At 41.4% G+C, this 7040-nt stretch overlaps 1 protein-coding gene across 1 annotated transcript in view; it reads left to right on the top strand.

Annotated features, from left to right (window-relative positions):
* Positions 1 to 6842: 6842 nt before the first annotated feature.
* Positions 6843 to 7040, top strand: part of PHF10 (PHD finger protein 10) — a 24358-nt gene continuing 24160 nt past the window's right edge. Inside the window, exon 1 of the mRNA XM_029223695.1 lies at positions 6843 to 6892. The gene's annotated coding sequence lies outside the window, so the exon portion shown is untranslated. The remainder of the gene's footprint in view (positions 6893 to 7040) is intronic.

Below are 7040 nucleotides of genomic sequence, written 5' to 3'. Positions count from 1 at the left end.
TAGTAGTTTTGATCAGCTATTTTTATGTCTCCAATTGAAGCTTCTTGTATTCTTTTAACAACAAAGTTAAAGCTGGATTTCTACCTTTATACTTACTAGTTATCATATTTGTTAACATTGTATTACCCTGAAGTATAAAAGTATAAGAGGTATATGTATATGCCTTTTTCATATATATATACGAATACATGAATGCTTATGATGGATTATAATATGGGGGAATTATTTATCATCCTAGTTAGGTTTAAGAAAATTAGAATTTGCTACAGGATATTATGATGCAAACTTGTAAAATGTCAAATTAAGTAAATGTTAAGATAGATTTTTGGAAAACTTCCAAAGGCAGATATTCTGAATGGTATCTTAATATACTACATGCATTCTTTTGAAAGAAGTCACCAAGTTTGAAAGAAAGATGTTGATATATTTAATACTTCCCTAACACCTCTCCCTCCAATCAAAACACTTCCAAGTGTGCAGTCTTTCTATTTGTTAGTCCATTAGTTAAGCTCTTTTTAGCTGCAAGAACCGAAAAACCTAACATAATTATTTTTTAAAAAGAGGAAAATTCTATTTCTCAGGCATTTGATCAAGGATCCGGGTTCTTTCTGTCATCCTGCGCTCCCCTCAGATTCTATGTACACGAGTTTAACTTGGTAGAATTTAACCATGTTCTCATGGCTTTATCATCACGATTCACTCCCTGAGCTGGGTTGGAGCTCACCTTCCCTGAAGCACACGGCCATGTGGAGAGTGGACACCACTGTCAATCGGGGCTTCTCCTGCAAGGAGGCAGGGGGTGGGCTTGGTGAGCCAAGCAGTAATGTCTGTGATAATTCATACTATTTTCAAGTTATAGTCAGAACTTGAAAACACATGCCCAACTTAATGTACAGTAAAAATACTGATTAGTTGAATAATCTATAAACAGAAAGACAGAGGAGAGTTTTCTTTTCACTTGTGTGTTTTAATGCATTGGATAATCCAGGACTGGCAGTTCCATACTACACAACATAGACATAAAAAACTGTAAAAAGCTCAGGCTCCTGGAAATTTATGCTATCTGGATATACAGCTCTTTACTTCTGTGTGTCATTGCTGCCTACTAGTCCCCTGGCCTGTTCCTTCTCGTTTCTTGAAAACCTGACCTACTGGATTGCAAGCTTCATCTCCACTCAACTCCTGCTGTCATTCTTTGGGACTTCAATATCCACGTAGATAATCATCCAGTAAGGCAGCTCTCGCTTTGCACAAGTTGTAGCTACTACAGTTTAGTTGAATCACACCAGTCCCCTAACAACATGGTTCACATTTCAGTGACCACAGTATATTAACTGTGAGTAACTTCATAAAGTACAAACTCCTCAGCCAGCTCTTCAGTCCTCAAGTCACTACGTACATAGCAGGTGGGCGTCATGAGCCTTCTGTCAAAGTCCGTCAGTCACTGGTCACTGCACTTCTGGTATTCAGCTCTTCAGGTCACAAGACAGCAAAGCATGTAGTTGTGTTGCCTCCTTGTCTCCCAGTGACAAAACCACATGATGTTTTACAAAAATGGACCACCAAAAGAGGAAATGGGGCAAAAAAAGGCGAAAGTGCATCAAAGAAGAAGTGATGATGCTAGAAATGAAATTGGTTAGGAAATTTGAACATGACAACACCAAAACCAAGATAGGATGAGACCTAAGCCCACATGGAAGTACTGCAGGAATCATGGGGAGAAAGTCCAATAAGTAAGAAAAGTAAGGTGAGGTTGCGTCAACATCTTTTAGCTTAAATTGTCTAGGAACAGGAAGCCACTTGTGGTTGCGAAAGACTTTCTTCTACTTTGGATAGAAAACTGTACGGTATCTGCTGTTCCACACCCGCGGATTTAACCAATGGCAGATGGTGTAGTAGTGTAGATATATTTAGTGAAAACAATCTGTATAAGTGGACCTGCAGAGTTCAAGTATCAACTGTAATAATAATTTAAAAAAAAATCTCAATCAGTTTGGCTAGCATTCAGGCCAAAGCGTTGAAGTTAGTTACTCTGTTGAAAGAAAACTGTAATTACAAAGAGACAGAAAACCAACCTTTTTCTGCCAGTAAAGGCTGGTTCCATCATTTAGGCGTCAACATGAACTGATGCACGTCGATCTATCTGGTGAATCTGCTGTGAAATATGCACCCAGATGTCACAGGTTAGTTACAGACAGTTGTTGTGAGAAAAGGATGGAGGTGTCCAGAGGAAAGGAGGCTAAGAGACCTCATGTTAAAGAGACTCTTGGAGATTACTTACAACATTGAAAATGCAAAAGATAAAATGCTGGAAGCCATCCAAACTTCGAAAGAAGTATGACAATTTATCAAGGCATAGGAAAGATAAGTTACAGGATGAGAAAAAGGCAAGCACAATTTAACTTACTCGTGGTAACGTTTTTAAAAGAAAATACTAATTCTCACTGTTTGTCGTGTTTCAAATCACAGTGTAGTAACCATAAGTTTTACATTGAAGGAACTTCTGTGTGTGTAACTGTCCGGAAGGGGGCTTCCAGCTTTTTAACGAAAGCTTTTTAAAGTCGTAGAAGAACTCTACTTTTTCTCTTTGATTAATAAGATTACTTTGTATGACTCCAGCTTCCATGGTTGTTTTTATGGCCCTGGGCTATCATGCAAGTAGGACTGTCTGTGCTCTAGGTTCCCAGTTCCTTGACCAACTCACATTCAAGGACCTGTTCATCTAGCACACGTCGGGCATCTGCTCCTTGGTTCATCCTGTAGACCTTGTTAGCCTCAAGATCAGTACGACCTCTGAAATCTCAGTTTCCAGCAGGTTACTCTCATGCAGTGGTTTCCTGTGCTTCTAGCTCACCACCTGGCACACCCTGAAGACAGTCACTTTTCAGTCTTGTTGAACCCTCCCGCTCACTGACCTTCCTCGCTCTTTCACAGCTCTCTTGTTTTCTGCCTCAGATCTCATGGCCCATCTTTTATAAGTGCTGTACAGTCACTCCCTGACAAACACACTCCAAATTCCTTTGCCCCTCTTCTTCCTTTGGGAACACCCCTTCCCGAACAATCCCGAATTCCCTTGTCTTCTTTGTCCAAGCCTGAGTTCAAATAGCTGAACTTGACTGACTGGTTTCACTTTAAATTCACGACCACAAACCTCCAGTGGGCAAATACTTGGCATCCTAGAAGCTTTGTTTTCCTATCCCCACACCTCCTCTCTCCCCCAGTTTCCTATATTCCTCTCCTCTGCTCACCTTCAGCTTATGATCTCACCTCATACCTGATCAAGGAAAGAAGAAGTATCAGAGGAAAAATCCCTCAAGTTCCCACCACCAGATCTCCAAAGCTACTCGCACCTGCAGCCACAGTCTGGTTTCCGTCTGGTTACAATAAACGGACTGTGCTTCCTCCTCTCAAAGGCTTATCCCAACATCTGTGCTGCCTTCCATCCTTCTCATGGCAGGCACTTTCCAGCACCTACCTCCTCTCTCTGTTGCATCATGATTTTCCCATTCTACTGAGTCATCTTGTCAGCATGCAAACATGCTCTAGTGTCTTCTGTAGTAAAAACGACAGCAACCCACCTCTCCACCCACCTCTTTCTCTTATTACTCACACTTCTCTCTGTGCAGCACCCTGGTTCCAATTCCTAGCCTCCCATTCCTTCCCTAATCGACATCAATTTAGCTTCTGAAATCGCCACACCATTAAAACAGCTTGGGACAATAAAGATTGGTAGTTACTACCAAATTTCTAAATACAATGGACATTTTCCTGTCCTTATCTTACTCAACTCCTCAACTGACATGTTGATCAGTCCCCTGTTTGAGACACTCTACCCTCTCAGCTCACAATACTTGATAGTTTTCTTCCTTCTTCTCTATTTCCGCCAGTATCTCTGGAATTCTTGAACTTGGGCCTTTTTCTCACCTATATCTACATATGCTAAGTGGCCTCATACAGTTTTACGGCTTTTTTTCTTCACCACTCTATTGCCAGTGCTTTACTCAGGGCCTAACTTAATACATGGTAAGGTAGTATTTGATGAATGAATGAATAAATGATTCCTTGTATTTTTATCACGTAACAGTTCTTAGTTGGTTTCCATAAAATATTTGTGAAATAACTGAATGGACATTATTATTCTAATCCTGCAAATGAGGAAATGGAGGGTCAGAAAGATTAAATAATTTATCCACGATCACACAGCGAATAAGTGGCACAGCTGGTATTCATTTGGTCTTAATTCCAAATCTTTGTTCTTGCCATTACATCAAACTGCCTCCCTGTATATTTCACTCCTAACTCCAAGAATCCACCTTCATTCACCCTATTCTCAAGCCACAATGGAATGACCTTTGCGCTTGAATATGCCTCTTATTTTCCCACCTCTCAGTCTTTTTCAGGCTTGAACCCATATTTCCACTTCTAATTGCACATTTACAGGAAGTTGTCCTACCAGTCTCTTGAGATACTTTTCAAATTCTATGTCAACCTTAAAATCTTAATTTTTCTGGTTGCAAGTAAATTTTCTCCCACCTGTGAACGAAAAATGTCGCCTGCCGTATCAGTAAACAAAGGATGTTGCAGCCATCAAGCCATCACGTTATGGCCACCTGACAGTCGGCCCTGGGGGAACTCAGGATGGCGGCTGGATGCCCCACCATCCCGCAGTCAGGTGCTGAAGCACCCGCCCACCCCGGCAGTGCACCCTGAAGAAACTCAGGATGAGAAAACACAGGATACTGGCCCCCAGTAGCTGAGGTGCACATCAAAGGAATGCTTTCAGTGAGCTCAAACTCCTGCATCTTCCCATACATAGAAAAGTACTAAATTCCTTAACTTGAGATATCTGGTTTTCTTTAAATAACAGTAATCTTTTGATGTTCCGACTACCAGGTCTTTGTTGCAAAAACACCTGTATATCCCGGCTCCCCCATTGCCTCTTCGCAGCTGTCCCTCAGAGTGATCTGAGAATCCTGTCTCCTGGGCTTGAAGTCCTCAGAATGTCCACCGAATAAAACGTAACTCTCAACTTCTAGGTTGTGCATTTTTTTTCAGTCAACACACCTAAACTGCCTTTAAGTACAACTGTATATCTGTATCATATTCTTTCAGTGTTGAAACTGCCTATGTGCAGGGATTGTAATCCGCACAGTGCCACCTTAATATTATGCCTTACCTTTCATGTTGAAAGGCTGAATCAGTGTTTATTGACTTGGAATGAAGAGTTTTAACTTTGTATTTGATCTAAAGACAGAATACTCAAGGGACATGAGTAGAACCAAGTAACTGAATATACAAATATATATTTAACATTAAACTCTATCCAGAGAATCTAACTGAGGGTCTGGATCAGTTGAGGGAATTTGGGGGAAAGATGTTGGTTCTTCTTGGCTCATTCAGACAATTAGGCCATTTTCTTCAGTGGGCTTTTGACAGGGAAACGGGGAGCTGCTCTGACTGAGGTTGTGAGATAAAGCAAAGTCTAGACTAGCAGCAGCTTGTGAGTTTTGAGTTGTTGGTGATGCCATCTCTGATCTGATGCAAGTGGAGAAGCCAGGAAAGGGTGGGCTGGGAGAGTCAAAGGAGGTCCTTTGTGTCAACGTGAGGGGCTAGAAACAATCCCTTTGTCTTATCTTTCCAAACTTGTCTGCTGAGTGTAAGTGAAAATAATGAAGGAAAGGGAAGCCATCTTGCATTCTAAATCCAAGAATCTTCTCTGTTGCCATAAAACAAGTCATCTACACTCTCAGATACAAAGGGTCTGCTGAGAGGTCAACTTTAACACATTTCTGGCACCACTGTCATCTTTTTTTTTTTTTTTAACATCTTTATTGGAGTATAATTGCTTTACAATGGTGTGTTAGTTTCTGCTTTATAAGAAAGTGAATCAGTTATACATATACATACGTTCCCATATCTCTTCCCTCTTGCGTCTCCCCCCCCCCCCCCCCCCCATCCCACCCCTCTAGGTAGTCACAAAGCACCGAGCTGATCTCCCTGTGCTATGCGGCTGCTTCCCACTAGCTATCTAGTTTACGTTTGGTAATGAATATATGTCCATGCCACTCTCTCACTTTGTCACAGCTTACCCTTCCCCCTCCCCATATCCTCAAGTCCATTCTCTAGTAGGTCTGTGTCTTTATTCCCGTCTTACTCCTAGGTTCTTCATTACATTTTTTTTTCTTAAATTCCATATATATGTGTTAGCATACGGTATTTGTCTTTCTCTTTCTGACTTACTTCACTCTGTATGACAGACTCTAGGTCCATCCACCTCATTACAAATAGCTCAATTTCGTTTCTTTTTATGGCTGAGTAATATTCCATTGTATATATGTGCCACATCTTCTTTATCCATTCATCTGTCGATGGACACTTAGGTTGCTTCCATCTCCTGGCTATTGTAAATAGAGCTGCAATGAACATTGTGGTACATGACTCTTTTTGAATTATGGTTTTCTCAGGGTATATGCCCAGTAGTGGGATTGCTGGGTCATATACCATTGTCATCTTAACACAGCTGTCTCTCGTGTTCTTTTAAGGTTCAGTTACTTTGTTTTCTTCTTTTAATTTTTGGTGAAGTCCAAAAGTGACCAGGTGAAGCCTAAGAACTCGGATTAATAATAAATTCAGTTCAAATAAAATAGGTTTCTTTCTTGGTGACTTTTATGGGTCTACCATTGTACGCACTTTACAACAACCCTGAAGATTCAATAAATGATCGGCTAAGGCTATGCAGCCAGAAAAAGCGAGGCAGAATCCAGCGGAGGTCAGTATACTCCCCAAATGTTCCGCTGCGGAAGCGCTGTCCTCCCTCTCCGCAGGCTCGCTCTCCCGTCTTGGGTGGGAGCTGCTGCAGCAGCTACATCCCAACGAAGTCGAACGTTAACTTGTAAGTTTTATGATTTCCGCACGCACTGAGGTGAATGTGGATAAACTTTTCAAATGAAAGCAAGCTGAGGATGTCTTTGGAAAGTACACATTCCATGGCAGGTGGTTCAGGAGCCCCAGACAGCTCGAGGCCGCGAGCAGAGAACAAA

The sequence above is a fragment of the Monodon monoceros genome, unplaced genomic scaffold (genome assembly GCF_005190385.1).
Source record: "Monodon monoceros isolate NGI ecotype Baffin Bay Population unplaced genomic scaffold, NGI_Narwhal_1 Super_Scaffold_15, whole genome shotgun sequence".
Taxonomy (NCBI): domain Eukaryota; kingdom Metazoa; phylum Chordata; class Mammalia; order Artiodactyla; family Monodontidae; genus Monodon; species Monodon monoceros.
This window is presented reverse-complemented; position numbering and strand designations above follow the sequence as displayed.